Source organism: Panthera tigris, chromosome D3, assembly GCF_018350195.1.
Source record: "Panthera tigris isolate Pti1 chromosome D3, P.tigris_Pti1_mat1.1, whole genome shotgun sequence".
Classification (NCBI taxonomy): domain Eukaryota; kingdom Metazoa; phylum Chordata; class Mammalia; order Carnivora; family Felidae; genus Panthera; species Panthera tigris.
In genome coordinates this window covers 66,481,190-66,497,986 of record NC_056671.1, presented here as the reverse complement: position 1 = coordinate 66,497,986, position 16,797 = coordinate 66,481,190, and the positions used below count along the sequence as shown (strand labels likewise).

General features: G+C 48.6%; 1 protein-coding gene and 1 long non-coding RNA gene across 3 annotated transcripts in view; one reads left to right on the top strand and one right to left on the bottom strand.

The window, feature by feature from the left end:
- LOXHD1 (lipoxygenase homology PLAT domains 1) overlaps positions 1 to 16,797 on the top strand; it is a 162,658-nt gene that overhangs the window by 14,996 nt on the left and 130,865 nt on the right. The window lies entirely within an intron of this gene.
- On the bottom strand, positions 274 to 15,702 carry LOC102950761. 2 transcript variants are annotated; one of them, XR_444810.3, is made up of 3 exons: positions 15,497 to 15,702; positions 12,290 to 12,383; positions 274 to 701 (listed from the first exon to the last, which is right to left on the bottom strand). It is a non-coding gene; the product is annotated as an uncharacterized LOC102950761 (long non-coding RNA). The 2 variants fall into 2 exon arrangements; XR_006210012.1 differs by having other exon boundaries at positions 12,290 to 12,366.

Genomic DNA, 16,797 nt, shown 5'->3' with positions numbered 1-16,797 from the left:
GTCCTCTCTGAGTTCAAAGACAGCTGCCTCCGTCTTCCTATCTCTTTGCCCTTCTTCTGATGCCCAGAGGAAGGTGAGCTACGGCCAGGGCAGGGCAGATGGGAATCAGAACTCACAGCTACAGGGGCTCCATCAAGCTGTCCCTACCTCCTCCTGATTCTATGAGGAGGGAAACGACTAATTTCAAGTGCATCTCTGGCCAAAGGCCTTAAATTCAGGCATTTTAGCTCAACAGGAGGCGGGGGAACAAATCATGTAAAAACACACACCATATCCCGTGGCCTGTTTTAATCACACTCTGTCCCCTAAAGTTCTGACCTCACCTCATTATTGGACATAGTTGCCTTTCCAAAAACGGAGACATAACACGTGGGCACCACCATCATAGCACCTTGCTTGCAGAGTGTCATAGACTTTTGGAGATGAAGGCATTTGATAGCCATGTGACTTTGCCGGGGTCGCTCAGCAGAGTAACAGAAGGCGGACGCACTTCTTAGATTCTGCCTTCCAGCGTGTGCCCTGTGGTCTCCAGGTTCCGTCCTCTCTTGCAGCCCAGCTGGGCAGAAATAAGCATATTCTGTGTCCACTGGGCTTCAGCTCGCCTTTCTCTGTCTACCTCTGATTTCCTACCTTCCAGCTGATCTTGAACTTGCCTTGTTCCTCTGTGGCCCCCACCATAATTCCTTGCAACTTCACTGTTTCTTTAAAAAAAAAAAAAAGAGTTGCTATTGATCTTTCTCTTATGACAAAAGCCAAATTTGACCATTGTAGAAAATTTAGAAAACAGAAACATGCAAACATTAAAAAAAAAAAAAGAATACCTGTAATTCCATCATCTGGAGAAACATCACTGGTGACATGTTTGTGCCCCCATTTCTAGTCTCTTCTATGCATAGTTTGAGAGAATGGGCTGGTACCACATCCTGTTTTAGAGCATGTTTGTTTTGATGCCATTAAATATGGCTCAACACCCCTGCTTGCAGTGGCTGTGAAGTGTCCTTGTATAGAGGGGCACCATCATTCATTCACTGAATCCCTTATGTTGGACATTGACATTGTGTCCCCCTCTAAAATTTTATTGTTGATATAAATAATACACCCAAATCTTTGCACAGACAAATGATTCTTTCCTTAGGATAAATTCCTAAATAGAATTTCCAGGTCAAATAGAATGCACATGGTTAAAGCTTTTAATGGGAATTTCCAAAATACCATAGAAAGGGTATATCAGTGCACAACCCCACCAGCTATGCAAAAGCACCTACTTTCCTCACCTTCAATTCTTAGTATTGTTTAATTTTCTAATTGGCTAGGAAAGGGGGTTTTACAATGTTCTCTCTTTGGTTATTGGTGAGGCTGGAAATTTTTCATGTGTTTATTGTGTTTATTGGTCATTGGTATTGTATGTGTGTGTGTGTGTGTGTGTATGTGTGAATTATCTGCCCATATCCCATGCCTGTCTTTTCAACTGGGGTGAATTTCATAGATTTTCATCAAAACTTTACGTATCTTTACTTCTTGATCCAGTCTCTTTACTAGGAAAAATCCTTAGCAAGTTGTCAAGCTGGCTATCTTCCTGTCTATTCTCCCAGGCTCCCCTTTTTTTTTGGCCTTTTCCCACTATTTAGTTCTTCATGCTACCGTTTGCTTTGGTCACATGAAAATCTAGGGTTCCCCTGTTAGAAGAGCTTCTGAGAAGTCACCATTAAGAAAGAATTCATGTGACCCCATGGTTCCCCAGCTTTCCACAAGAATCATCCAGGGTAGTGTTCTTGCCTCTTAAAGGAAAGACAAAGACACCCGCTGACCTTGTCCCTGAATCAGACCACCTGGGCCCCCTGCCCTTTTATGAGCTGGAGGCACTGGATTTTTAGTAATTCCAGGCTGGATTCTGAAAGAAAGAATGAAAAAGGGGATCTTCGAATATTCAGAGGACTGCGTTGGTAAACAAAAGGTAAACTCTCTTTGCTTTTCACCTGGAATTATACCCACTTGATATTTGGTTGCTGCAGGGGAGCCTCTAATGGTCAAAATGGGGAAGATAATTATTTCTTCATCCATGCAGTTTGACAGATGAAAATACTTTAAGTCGTGGGATGGGGGCTTAAGAAGGGGACTTTTTAGTGCATATTTCATCCTTAGTGAGTCATTAGCTGGGTAGCTTTGCTCCTCTCTCCCCACCTCCAGGACCATCTCCTGAAGCTCTGTCTGATAAACAGCTGGAACCTTCTTTTGTTCCTGCTCTTCAAGGAGGGTAGGTGTTCTAGGCTGACCGACTGACCTTTTGGCCAAGGTGATCAGTAGAAAATGGCAGGGGCAGAGGGACTGGACCTTGATCAGATTTCTAGATGGTTCCTCTATAGGGGATCTCATATATCATGCTTAGTTAGAGACACGGCACCTGTGGTTGCTGGCGAGCTGTGTAGCTTTAGGACTGCTGCCCTGGCAAGAACATTACCCTTCCTGCATGACGCAGTGCCTGACGTTTGCCACGGAGATGACTTTTCCTTCTCTGGGTTCTCTTTAAACATGGGAAAATGCCCTGCATATTCCTAGTACGTCAGGGTGAACGCCTGGTCAGGGCCACCCTTTTCCTTCATGGAGCCCATGGGGTAAAGGTACCCATGAGAAAAAGCAGGGACAGGAGGTTCCAAAAGAAGGAAGGGGATGATGACTAACTCAGTTACTGCGGAATGAAGTTGTGTGGGTGGAAGATCCTAGAGCCTAAGTTCAGTTTCTCAATTGTTCTCAATTGGTTGGTAAAATCGCTACACCTGGCACCTTAAGAAAACCAGGTAGCAGAGCCAACCCAAACCCTTCACCTTTCGGTTTCCTTTGTATCTGACTGCCAAGCCTGGGGGGATCTGTTGCTGGGGACCAGGGAGACAGGCTGTGGTATCCCCTCAACCACTGGACGCTCCCGAACCCCAGCTGCTCACATTCCATCTTCAAGAGTCTTGCCTTATTCAAGTAAGCAATTTTCTTTGTTTACTTATTCTTCTTTAACTCACTTTTGGCAACTTATATATTTACTTGTAAATTTATTTTTAAAAGAAAGCAGATATCACTATCACAAAAAACTGTTATCAATTCCTGTAAATATCAGCACATGTGAAAACAAATACGTAACGTTAGATAACCCTCCTGTATCACCATTAGCATCCTGTGTGCCACCTGTGGTGTGCAAACTGCACCCTGGGAAACACTACCAGCCCTGAGCTGTGAGGAAGGGAAAGTAGAAGTGGGGAGGAGGGGAGAAGGGCTGGTAGGGTATCTGGGCTGTCCTCTTCAAGAGTCCTTGGCTTCACTTCATCCCTAGCACTTCTGGGGGAGGCAATGTGAAGGATGGCAGGCAGGTGTTAATTGCACAGAGGACTGAACTGAGGGCTCAGAGAGGTGGTGATTCATCTAATACCAACCAGCCAACCACTGATAGAGCTGGGACTAGAATGCGAGGCTCCTAATTCTTGGAATGGGCTTCCTGTGTCTCCAAGACCAAGGGCAACCAACCTGGCCCCTAAGAGATCAGGGCTTGAAGGATCACAGCTAGGGCTCATGGGGGTTAGTAGGACCAGTCGACTGTCACAGGGATCCTTTCCACAGCATCCACATCAGTTGCTTCTCCAGCCTTGGTTTGAATCCAGCCTTTCTTGACGGTGGTTGGTTCCCAACCACCCAGCTCAGCCATCCCAGTGCTAAGGGACACTGGTTTTCAGAAAGCTCTTCCTGCAATTAAACCCCATACACTCTCCCTGGGACTTCTGCTTGTCCATTGCAGTCCTCTGCTAACAAACACCCTGGATGTTTTCATGTCTGCCTTTCAGCCATGTGAAGAAAGGCTGCCCTCCTCTCAGGACTGCATCCCCAGGTTCCTTGGCCTCTCCTCTTGTGGCTTATGTCCAGCCTGCATCCCTGAGTAGCTCTGGTTTGTCAGTGATCCCCAGGAATGTACCTCCTAGGCAAGAACCCTGTGTTCCGGATTGGCAGGTGGCGGGCGGGGGGGTGGTGGCAGGGGGAGTGGACTCCTCAGAACAAGAGTGCCTAGGTCTCCCTGACTCCATTATCCTACTTCTTCTAAAAAATTATTATTATTGCAGTAAGACATAGATAAAATTCACCATCTTAACCATATTTAAGTGCATTATTCAGTGGCATTAAATAAATTAATTATTGGGTATCCATCACCACCATCCATCTCCAGAACTTGCTCATCTTCCCAAACTAACACTCTGTGCCCATAAAATAGCTCCCCTTTCCCATTTCTTCCAGCCTTGGGCAACCTCTGTTCTTTCTTCTGTCTCTATGAATTTGACTACTTAGGAATCTCATATAAGTAGAATCATACAATATTTGTTCTTTTGTGACCGGCTTATTTTACTTTAGCGTAATGTCTTCAAGCTCCATCCATGTTACAGCATGTGTGGGAATTTCATCTCTTTACAGGGCTAGATGATATTCCGTTATATGCACAGCCCCTATTTTATTTATCCAGCCATCTGTCGATGGACATTTGGGTTTTTTCCACCTTTTGGCTATTGTAAATAACACTGCTATGAACATTGTGTACAAATAGCTGTTGAAGTTCCTGCTTTAATTTCTTTTGGGTACAGGCCCAGCAGTGGAGTTATTGGATCAGGTAGTAATTCTGTGTTTAACTTTTTTGAGGAATAGCCATACTGTTTCCTACAGCAGCGACATCATTTTGCTTTCCCAGTAACAGTGGACAAGGGTTCCAACTTCTCTACATACTCACCAATACTTGTTATCTTCTGGGTTTTTAAAATAATAACCACAGTTAGTGATGCTGAACATCTCTTTTTGTGCTGATGGGTCATTTGTAGATTTTCTTTGGAGAAATGTCCATTCAAGTCCTTTGCCCGTTTTAAAGTTGGGTTGTCTGTTTTTATTGTTGAGTTGTATGGGTCTATCCAAAATATATTTGGGGGTATTAATCATTTATCAGAGGTGATTGATTTACAACTATTTTCTCCCATTCCATGGGTTGCCTTCTCACTCTGTTGAAAGAGTTTTGTTGGTGCACAAAAGCTTTTAATTTTTATGAAGTCCAATTTATTATTTTTTCTGTTGTTGCCTGTGCTTTTGGTGTCATATCCAAGAAATCATTACCAGACCCAATATCATGAAGATTTTGCCCCATGTTTTCTTCTAAGAGTGTTATACTTCTACATCTTACATTTAGGTCATTGATCCATTTTGAGTTAATTTTTGTGGACATTATAAAATAAGAGTCCAATTTCATTTTTTTGCACATGGAGAACCAATTTTCCTAGCATCATTTGTTGTAAAGACTGTCCCTTCCCCCACTGAATGGTTTCACACTCTTGTCAAATATCATTTGGCCATATTCACAAGGGCTTATTTCTGGGTTCTTCATTCTGTTCATTGACCCAAATGTCTGTCCTGAAGTCTACTGCACTGTTTTGATTACTGTAGCTTTGGACGGAGTTTGGAAATCAGGATGTGTAAGACTTCCAACTTTGTTCTTTTCTTTTAAGATTGTTTGGATATTCAGGCTCCCTTGATGTCCTGCTTCTTTTCATCCATCCTACATTTTCATTAACCGTTTTTCACAGTGACAATATATCACATTGACTTTGAGGCCAAAGGGCTCTTATTCCCCCCAAAAGAAAAGATGAAAATGCTGTCTCCACCCCAAGTCCTCAGTTCTTGCCCAGGACTTCAAGGCTTCTGGAGAAACATCCTGGATTGTCCTGACTCATTCCCACATGAGTCAGCAGGAGCGGGTATCCCATTCTTGGCTGGCTCCCCTCCACATCTTAGTGGGAAGGTCCAGGAGACACCACACCTCCTGATTAATAGTCTCAGACATACATTCACACTACTAGGGAGCTAGCAGCCATCTCTATGGTCATCTCCCTCTTAGAGTGGGTGTTAGGGGTCCTGGTACCTTCTCGGGTCTGGGGAGGGTTGGCAGCCGTTTTTTCAGCATGTCTGCATCAACTATCCCTGGGAACACAGTCTTGGCTCTCGAACCACTCCAGAATTATAGTGAATTTTCCCTCCTGCCATCTGCCTCTTGGCATCCCCCCATTGCCATGCATGCCTGACTATCTTCCGAGAGGATTTCCATCTAGAATGGCTGCCCCTCTTGACAACCCAGAACCCAGAGGGGCAGGGTAGCTGCATTGACAGCTATACACTGAGGGCAGCCCCTGGCCAGAATCTCAGCACAGTCTCCCAGGCCTCGAAGTGAAGCATCACCATTAGCAGCTGTCATTGGTCATGCCCTTCTGCTCCCCAAGCTGCTCTTAAATGCTGAGTCTGGGGTAAGGATATCACCCTTGCCTTCCAGTTGCTTGCAGTCCAGTGAGGACACAGACCATCATAGTACGAGCTACCCTCAAGGGGAGTGGAAGGTATCACGTGGTCCACAGCTCCATGTCTCAAGTCATAAGAGCCCTAGGTTCAAATCCCCAAACGCTACCTTCTAGCTATGTGACCTTTGGACAAAATACTTCTGTAGTCTTGTGTCTTCATATGTATACACTGTACAAATCCACAGCACTCCTAGGAGGTAAGGTCTATTATTTTCCCCATTGTATACCTGCAACAAAGGTCAAGGTGAGCATGCACAGAGCACTTCCCACCTCTCCCTGTGTTCCTTAGTCCCATTCTTAGTCCCAGTTCCCATTTGTCAACGTGTTTGCTCAGATCGTGTTGGCTCCAGTGTCTGGCAGGCGGTGTCTCTGAAAGCTGTTCTCTCCAGCACTAATAAACCATGAGGAAGTTTCAAGGGACCCATAGGAAACGGGTCTGAGAATGAGACATTCTCTCCCCACCTGCTCCCAGATTGTGGAGAGAAGCCAGACTGCTGACAGAAGTTTCTGGGGTTTGGGCCCTGTCCCATCAAGCCCCACAAGGACCCAGGAGGACTGCTCTCCCCAGAGCCCCAGAATCCTGCCTGCCTGCTGCCTGGAAGGGGTATCCTTGCTCCCACGCTTCTGTGTCAAGTTGGTTAGAGAGAAAACTGTGGATCTCCTACTAAAACATACCTCAGGGTCAGGAAATGTCAGAGCCAGTGCCTTCCTGGTCCCCCTCCCCCCACCTGCTCTCTTTTATCCTATACTTCAGTCTTCTCTGTGCTACCCAAACCCCACTGCGGGGGAAGCCCCAGCCTCTCTGGAAAGCATTGGCTGCTCCCTCACCTCGCGTGTTCCTCCTCCAAACTCTGGAGAAATTGAAGTCTGTGCCATCCACTGAAGTGGATTTTCAGGGGGTTCCCCCAACCCAACTGCATCAAGGATGTGTAAGGAATCTCAGGGCAGAGAGGAGGAGCTTTTCAGCCTGCTCCTTGAGATGTAGGCATGATCCGGCCAGTTCGTAGCCAGAAGGAGCCACCATGGCTGATGGGGTGGTTGTAGCCCCCAGGGATTTTGAGATGGCTAAATGGCTGAGACACTCCGTATCTCAGGGACTGCTGTTGGCCTCTTTGGGTGCTAACTGCTGACTATGTGTCTATCTGGGCTCTCCAGCCAAGCTCAGGTTTCTCTGGGCATAACACTGGAGTCTACCCACCTGGTGATTTATTTCTCTTGTACGTGCCAACTTGGTCACTGGCACTAAGGGACTTGAGTGAAGATTAGTAAAAAACAGACATGTGTGTGAGTGTGTGTGTGTGTGTGTGAGTGTGTGTGTGTGTGTGTGTGTGTGTAGACACAATCACTTATGAAGGCCAGCAGCAGAGATGGGTGAAAAGAGCTCTACCACGGAGTGGGTGGCAGATAACAGGATTCTAGTCTTGCCCTTTGGTAACTGTGTGCCTTAGGCAGGTTACTTGTCCTCTCTGGGCTGCTTCCTCATCTGACCAGAAGGCTGGGCTAGACGTTCTCCGAGGTCCTTTATAGCACTGGCTTTCTCTGGTATTCTGCTAGCTAAATGCCTCCTTGTCTCTGTTACCTGGCTTCGGGTCTCCCACTCTCCGAACTCACTCCCTTGATGAACCTTGATGTTGTTACTTCTGGTTTGACATTCATGGGCACGGCACCCAGGTGCAACTGGTGACTGTGCTACAGAGTTGCACAGGCTGAGAGCACAGGGCTGCCCATCCTTCTGGCCCCAGAGAGGCTCAGGACACATCTCTGGGACTGAAGAGGGCCAGACCTGTTTAAGACAGACCCTGCCTGGCCTTCTCACTGCCAATATGATGTCATTTCCTGCTTCCTGGACAAGTAATTGTTCTCATCCCAGCACCAACCCACAAACCCGCCCACCTTAAAAAGCACTGAGATGATCACGTGGCTGAAATTAGTACTGAGCCCACACCACATTGCTTCGGGAAAGTTCTGCCAACTTGGCAATGCGACAGGCCTCTGAAGCCAAGAGCTGAGTTCCAGCTGGCCTGGGGGCTGTTCACACCCCAGGGCTGTCAGAACCCAGGCACAACAGCTCATCGATGTTGCAGACCCAGGCCTCGCAGACAGCGGAGGAGGCCCTGAATTCAGAAGGGCCCTGTCTGAAGTGGGTCCTGTCACTCCCCATTCTCAGTGGAGCCTGTTCCCTAGGAGCATTTATCTTCTTTGGTGGGTTAATAATAAACATGGCTGCAGCCAATGTTGTGCTGTGTCCCAGAGAGACCGAGGGGCTGGCCGTTGAAGGGAAGGGGGTCCATGAGAAGTTGCAACCACTGGGGAGGCGGGCCTAGAGCGTGCAGGTTGGGGAGTGGCGAATTCCCCCTTTTCTTCCAGATTCCAAGTCTGGAGCTTTTTCTTTCTTCCTTTCTTCCTTTATTTCTCTATTCCTCCCTCCCTCCCCACCTTCCTCCATTCCTCTCCTCCTCCTCTCCTCCCTCCCTTTCTTCCTTCCTTCCTTCCTTCCTTTTTTCCTCCTCCCCATCTTCCTTCTTTTTCTCCTCCCCCTTCTTCTTCCTTTCCTTCTCCTTCTCCTCCTTCTCCTCCTCTTCCTCCTCCTTCTCTTTTGCTATAGCAAATAGGACAGCTAATGTTGAGGCTGAAAGCTGCCCATAGGCCAGCTAGAACAGGTAGAAATGGGACTGTGTTTGTCCAGCATAATCACTGTTTCCACTCCCAGTGATTTTGTCAGGCAACTGGGTTATAATTTTGTTAGAGCCCACACTGTGCTACACAGTCATTATCACACAGCTCCAGATGTGCACCCAGTCTTGGCAAGACCATGCTGGGCATGGTGCCCACGGTGCATTTGAAGAAGTGATTGGACGAGAAAGGGCTCATGATTAACATTTTAGGGGCATGTGCACATTTCGCTGACCTGCGGTGGGTTATGATGGGCCTGCCCGAGAACTGCCTGGTGCCAAAGCAGATGCAGCATGAAAGCAGCCTGGGTGATTGATGCAGAAAGCACCTATCATGAGGGCTCTATCACACAAGCTGGCAGCCCTGACTTATTTCCACATTCTACAGAATGACACCACAGAGCAATTAAATCATTGATTTTAAAAAATATAGCTCTCTGGCTCAGAATGCACATGAGACTATATACCCTGAGTTCTAGTTCTCGCTTTGCCACCAGTAGCGATGAGACCCGAGGCAGATCTCAGTTTCGCTCCCATCCTCAGTTTCTTCCTCTATAGAATGGGTGCATTAGGTGGCCTCTGGGGGTCTTTTTAGGATTAGTAGAGTGTCATATCCAAAGAGAGAAGGACGGGTCTGGGGCTAGCCCTCCTCCATGGGGCAGGGGAAATTGGCTTTTGGTGACCTCCCTTCTGCTGCGGACACTTCTTCCTCATTCCACTCCCACCCCAATACTTACTATTCTTCTGCATAGTGTCTGTTTCCCCACTGTGGGCTTAGTCCCTGGACTCCCCTTCTCTGTGGTCAAAACCTGGCCCTGCCACTCTACTGGTTGGGTAAGCATGAGCAGATGTCTTAAGTTCTGTGCCTCTATTTCTTCATCTGTAAAGTGGGGATAACATTAATTCCCACTCATAAAGTGGTTGGGCTGATTAATTGGGGAAATGTACATAAAGACTGACTGTAGTGCTGGACATAGAGTAAGCGCTCAGTAAACGAGTATTGTGGTGGTGGTTATGATCCTGATGCTTTACCTTCTTCTTCCCCTACATCCAGGCTTATTTTGACTCTGAGATGCATAGACTCAAGATTCTGGCCTTTCAGAATCAGATAGGACTTTGGAGCCACTCAGTGCCGGGATCGCCTCTAAAAGGCAGCAGGCTCATCTAGACAACTGGAAACGGGCTGATGACCTTGATTTCAGTTAAAGCCCGCAGGGAGTGCCTCTTTTCCAAACACTTTTCCTTCTCCCCGATGTGTCCCCTCAACTCAGCTCAAACGTTATCCAAAGCCCTCTGAGCTAGATTTGCTGTGGATGCCAGTTGGGAGTTACTGTTCCTTTGACCTCTAGGGAGGGGGTCCTGGGCCCATGGACTCAGAGCTGGACTCAGAGCGAGAGGGCTTTGGGGCGGGGGGAGCTGGGCCAGTCCTGCATCGCTCTCCTCCTCTGAACTTCCCAGCAGCTCCCCGCCCACCCCATCTGCTCCCACCTAACATTGCAGAAAATCATCTCCGGAAAGAGTGGGAAGAAGAGAACTGTTTCCAATGAGGCCCCAGTGACGAGTATCAGAGAATTTCAGGACCAGAAGGGACCTTATCTGCTCTTCCTCCATTTTGCAGAACACAGAAGCCTTGGAAAGTTAAGCCACCTGCTCTTGGTGACACAGTGTGGGCAGAGCTAGTGCCCTGGGTTCCTGATGCCACCTTGTGCTCCTCTGATGTCATTCAGTGATTCAATGGGCACTATTTGGGAATCTTCTATGTACCAGATCCTTTGCTCAGGATAAATATGTACAGACCTTTCTCTCTAGACACTTAGCAACTAGAGGGGAGAGGGTCAAGCCAGGAAATAGTGAGTGCAAAAAGATAGAATGTTCTTATTAGGGATTGACCTGTATCACTAGAAGCATAGAGGAAGGAGGAATCAGTAAGGCTTCATAGAGTAAGTGATGCCCAATTGAGACTTCATAGTTGAGATGGAGTTTGCTAGGCTTTCAACAGAGGGAGGTTTTCAAATAGGTGTTTATAATAACACTCCCCCCCCCCACCCCATTTATGGAGAGTACTTTCTCAGAGCTGCATTTTGTGTGCATGTTATGATACAGACATTGCCTTGGGCCTGATCCAGCTGTGGGTGTCCATTCCAGCCACCAATGTTTTCCTGCCGGACCCTTCCCCTGAGCCCCAAGCATCGGCCAGGGTGGTGCAGGGGTGTCAGAGAAGGGGTTCCCACCTACCTGGAGCTGAATGTCTATCAGGTGGCCCCTGCCTTTGTTTTTCCTCTTCCTTCATCCAGTCCTCAACCCTCCCCCTAGCCTCCTAGCTGCCCAGACCAGCAAGCTCAAAGGTTTCTGGTACCAAAGCCAGCTTGAGGGTGTAAGGATGTCCATCATGTGCATGGGTTTTCCTCAAGCTGGCAGTTCTCAACAGCTCCTTCCAGACCATACAGGGCATGAGTTATTCAAATTGAATATTCAATTGAACTTTAGGTGACTTCAATCTTTAGTTTTCAATTGCAGGGAAAAGAAAAATGGCTGTTGTATAAATTATTAAAAGTACAAATAAGCAAGAATTCGAATAAGAATAAAATCTTCCATAATCCCATTACCCCAAAATGATAATAGCTAAAATTTATTGGGCATTCACTCAATGTCAGATATCATTGTAATCACTATCTATCTGTCTATCTCATCTTCACAATACCATGACAGATATATTATTATTATTATTATTATTATTATTATTATACTCATTTTATGGGTAAAGCAAACTGAGGCACAGAGTGGTTAAGTAATGTGCATACAAGTGAAGGGCCCAAGAGTAAACCCAGAACCTTGAACTTAATCCTTGTGTAGGAGAGCCTCGGAGACACTGCTGTTAACATTTTGGTCAATCTCCTTCCCGTGCTTTTTTACGCATGAATGCATTAAACACTACATACTGACGGAAAGTAGTGTTGTATCACAGTCGACTTTGTAACTAGGTTTTTTCACTGAATACTAAAACATTGAATAATCTCCTAAACCATTATTTTAAATGGCCACATGGGTGAATATCATAATTCACCCCAACAATCCCCCATTCTGGATATTTTTAGGTTGTTCTCAATTTTTTGTTATTAACGATGCTGTGATAGACATCTTTACAGGTCATCTGTGAACACAAGTATTTCCTCATATAAATGAATTGTTAGGCACAGGGACTGAATTGTTAGCTCCGGGATTTGCAGAATGTTAAGCCTTTTGACAGGCAGTACTCACCTGCCCTCCAGGAAGGCTGTGTGGTGTTCTGGTTCCTCCAGCAGCATATGAGAAGTGCATTGGAGGACGATAAGCTCCTGCAGAAGAGTGGAATCTGGGTTGGAAAGGGAAGAAATGGACGAGATTGCTGGGGTGTGCAGGTTGAAGGGGAGGGTCTGCTGTAGAGCCACACGAGGGGGAGCCAAGGGAGACGAGTGACTGAGGGGCGTGTGGAAATAGCTCTGCGGGGCTTGGCAGTGAACTGGATAAGAGGGGCTGAGCGCAGTGAGATAAAAGGAGAAAAAGCCTACCTACTCCATACTCTTTCAATACCTGATCACATCAGGCTTACATCACAGCTTCCCAAAAAGATGTGCTAGCTGTCTATGATTTGGGGGTAAAACAAAGGACGGAGTATTTTTTCTTGATTACCACCCGGGAGCAACTGTTAATGACTGACCAATGTTTTTTTGTTTTTGTTTTTTACATTTTATTTATTTTTGAGAGAGAGAGAGAGAGAGCACAAGTGGGGGACGGGCAGAGAGAGAGGGAGACACAGAATCCAAAGCAGGCGCCAGGCTCCGAGCTGTCAGCACAGAGCCCGGTGCGGGGCTCGAACCCACAAACTGTGACATCATGACCTGAGCCAAAGTCAGTTGCTTAACCAACTGAGCCACCCAGGCACCCCGGCTAAGCAGTGTTTTAATGTCCTTGTGTAACCAGGCTCAGCTTCGTTCACCCCATGGTCTGTGCTTGAGCACGTGTTAAGTGCCAAATAAATGATACAGGCCACAGGAGTTCTGGAATGGAACACCCTGGGCCTGGGAGGTGGGCTTTCAGCTAGACCTTGTGGGGTGGGCGAAAGGACAGATGAGAGTCAACCCTCCTGCCCGGACCTCTTGAGTCCGGGCTTCACCCTTTCTAACTGTGGGAACTTGATGAGGTTTCTTAACCTCTTGCTTCCATTCTCTTCTCAGTAAGCAGTGACCACAGTAGTAATAGGGTCTGTCATCTTGAGGATTACATGAGAAACATGTGACCGGCCCACAGTCAGTCTTCAGTAAGCATCAGAGGCTCTTACCAGCTTGAGGCGTGCATGTGTCTACAAGGGCAGCAAGATTGAGGGTATTCTCCAGAAAGCAGAGAAGTTCCAGTCCTACTTGAAGAAGCGGACGAATCTGGGTGAGCGATTCGGGCCTCTGGACCCAAGGGAAGGAAGAGGAAACGTTCTGGGGGCAGCAACAGGGGAGGGAGACTTGAGTCTGGGGACCTGGTTCACTGCTCAGTGGCCAAGAAGCAGTTCCCCACGGGTAGCCTTGCGGCCCATCCTTTGGGTCCGTGGACACTCCTCCCAGCACCGGTGCAGGCAGGCCGGAGGAGCTGGGGGCCTTCCCTGGCTGGAGGAGAACATTCCCCTCGCCCCCATCCCCAGGGCAGCCCCGCTTCACGTCTCTCGCTTGTTTCCGTGTTCTCCCCTGGCACTTCCCCAGTGCCTGGCTCTGGGTGAGTGGAAGTGAAAGGTGCCAGGGAGCAGCCGTGGCCTCGGGTGGGGGGCGGGCGGGAATCAGGTGCAGCCAGCCTCCTGCCACCCCTTCCCACCGCTCACCCGCAGGGCAGGGCGAATGAAGCCACTGTCTAAATACTCTAAATATGCACGACCTGAGAATGGGGGGCGAAGGCTAGGGAAAGAAACACCCTGCGGCAATTCAGGATCACTTCATTCATGATTCCCAGTTTCCTAAAAAAGCTTGGGCCACGTGAGCTACTGCGAGGCACAAATCACGTTGGGTGTGGGATGGTCCCATCCTTGGCAAGCAGGACGGAGGCTTAGTTTCCGGGCATTTGCTTGACTCCTGTCATCGGGAACGTGACAACCAGCTTAGCCCAGCTCAGCGCCGAGATTTGGGGGATCCGGCCCACTCATGGCTGTGCCTCCCCCACGTCGCCCAGGGTGGTTCTCTCAGATGTGTCCTGTCGCTGCTGTGTGCTGACTGTTCCAGACAGAGCGCAGGCGAGGCTGTGGGGGTGGTTGGCGCACCAGGCGCAGGAGGCAGCTCGGGCCTGCCAGTGCCTGCCTTTTCTGGAAGCCCACATAGGCAGCTTCCGGCTGGCCCACAGGGGACACAGTTCCTGTTTAGAGGGAGCAGGCCTGTGCCTCTGCCATGGAGGCTACACAGGAAAGAAGGGGCAAGGCTGGGCTTGTGGATCCTCTGGGCAGGGCAAGCAGGGCACAGACAGCCATATGCTGTGGCCTTGAGGGCCATCTGTCTTTAGGCTGCTGTTAATGCCATCCGTGCAGTACCCCCAACTCGATTCTGTTTGGCTCTGAGAGGTACCATGTAATTACCTTAATCTCTGGTCTATTTCCCTTCTTGTATGTTGTTCAGATCAATGCTCAAACTACTTTGGTGTCTTTGAGCTCACACTGACCTTCAGCAAAAGGCAACTACTCCCTGAAAGGTAGTGTTCCTGGGTTCAGACATGCAGGTTGTGCACTGCACAATTGAGACTATGTAAAGAGACATCTTTCACATCATAGAGGTTGTAGGTTTGTGTATTTATGATGACAGTTATCCAACAGATGGCAGTAAAGTGTCTTGAGGAAGGAAGCCTTTTTCTAATTTGTCGAAAGGCACCCTATGAACTAATGGTAGCTCCCTAAAAGGCCAGACAGAAATCAGTTCTAGGGAGAATGTTAATAGCATTGATTAAACCACAGGCCGACCTCAGAACTGGCTAGGGCAACAATTCCTGTCATCCATCACTAGGTCATGTTGGTCCCACGCTTGCTCGGGGAAGCACAGTGAACTTGCTAGCCCCTCCTCCAACTTGACCTTCCCCTCTCTTTTCATCTCTGTTCCTTGCTCACTGTCAGGCAGGCAAGGAGCTGAAGGCACAATACCCGAGGTTGCAGAACTGGTGCTGCCATCTGTCCCCACTTTTAGGAAACCCCAGCCGAGCCCCCCCATTCTCCACTGCACTCAGGGGAACATTGAGCTCAGCCCAGTCACCCAGCATTGCATGGGCAGGGAAAGCTGGCCCTGCCTACCCACACTGGGCACAGGACATGCTCCTTTTCACCCCCTCCAGCCCAACAGAAAAAGGGCAATAGTTCCCCAATCTTCAGAGCTTTGAGCTGCTTCGCTGGCGAATAGAGTGTGCTGTGATTACCCCGCAGCAGCAGCAAGCCACTCGGATCCTGTTCCAGGCCGCAGCGCGGAGAGTTACCTGAAGTTCCTGCCTAGACACACAGAAGAGGGCCCGAAAGCCCAAGGCAGCCTGGGGCAGCTGGTGGCCAACGACTACGGTGGCCGACTGGGTGTAGCTTTGCGAGGATCTGAAGCTAACAAAGACGTTTTACATTTTTTAAGGGCTGTAAAGAACTAAAACAAGAACAACAGCTGATGACACAGGAAAGTTACACGAAGTTCCGAGGTCTGTTGCCCACAAAGTTTATGGCACAAGGCCACGCCCCTTTGCTGACGTAGTTTTTACGTAGCGTGGTAGCTGCCGCGTTTCCCTTCCCGCCGTTTGAGTTTCTCGAGGTGAACCCGCATCCGGAGCGAGCGGATGATCCTCGCTCTGATCCAGGGTCGGAAGGTGAGTAGTAGCGTAACATGCGTCGGAGCCTGCGTCGTTCTCTTCCGTTCGTCATCAGGCAGCTCTTGTCCTCCCCCATCTTCAGGAGAAGGGTGAGTACAGGGCAGGAAGGAATTTTGAGAGAGGGAGACTGCCTTCACCTCGCTGTCATTACCGCGTATTATTACGGTCGTAACACGATTAGTTGCTGTTGGTAAACTCTTACTGTGCCTACTTTAGAAGTCAGACTGTGTCACAGTATGTATGGATAGGAGAAAACCTAGTTTATAAAGCGTTCCGTGTCAGGGTTGCAGGCATCCTCCGGGGGTCTTGGACTGGCCCTGCAGGGAAGTGGCGGTGGGGGGCGTGGGGAAGGCGTGGAAGACTCCTGTATTGCGTGTGGGCTGCTTTCATGATACAGCCGCGGAGTGGAATAGTTGCAACAGAGACCGGGCAGCCTGCAAAGCCTAAAATATTTACCACCTGGCACCTTATGGACAGGTTTTGCCTACCCCTGACATAGAGAATGAGAGGCCATGGCACACTCTAAAAAAGAGCCCTGACTTCAGAGGCAGGAGACCTGGCTTTGAGACCCTCTTGCATCATTTAGCAGCTGTGTGTCCCCCGGGAAGCCACCTTGCCCTCTGAGCCTCTGTTTCCCCATCTGTAAATGAGAATGTCAACAGTATCTGTCCTGCCTGTATCATGTGGCCATTGTACGGCTCAGGTGTCGTCGAGGACGTGCAGGGACCTCGTGAGCTGCAAGGCCTGGGTGACTGTTGCCTATTATTTGCCCTAGAAGGTGGGCCAGCCCTGGCCCGTCCTCCTTCAAGTCCTTCCTCCCATCCCCGTTCTCTGTCCTGCCTTGTTCCCTTCTGGCCCCCAGGGCGGGGATTTCTACTGGCCTTGGACCTTTCCCTCTGGCCCTGTTGCTCTCGCCAGGAAGGCAG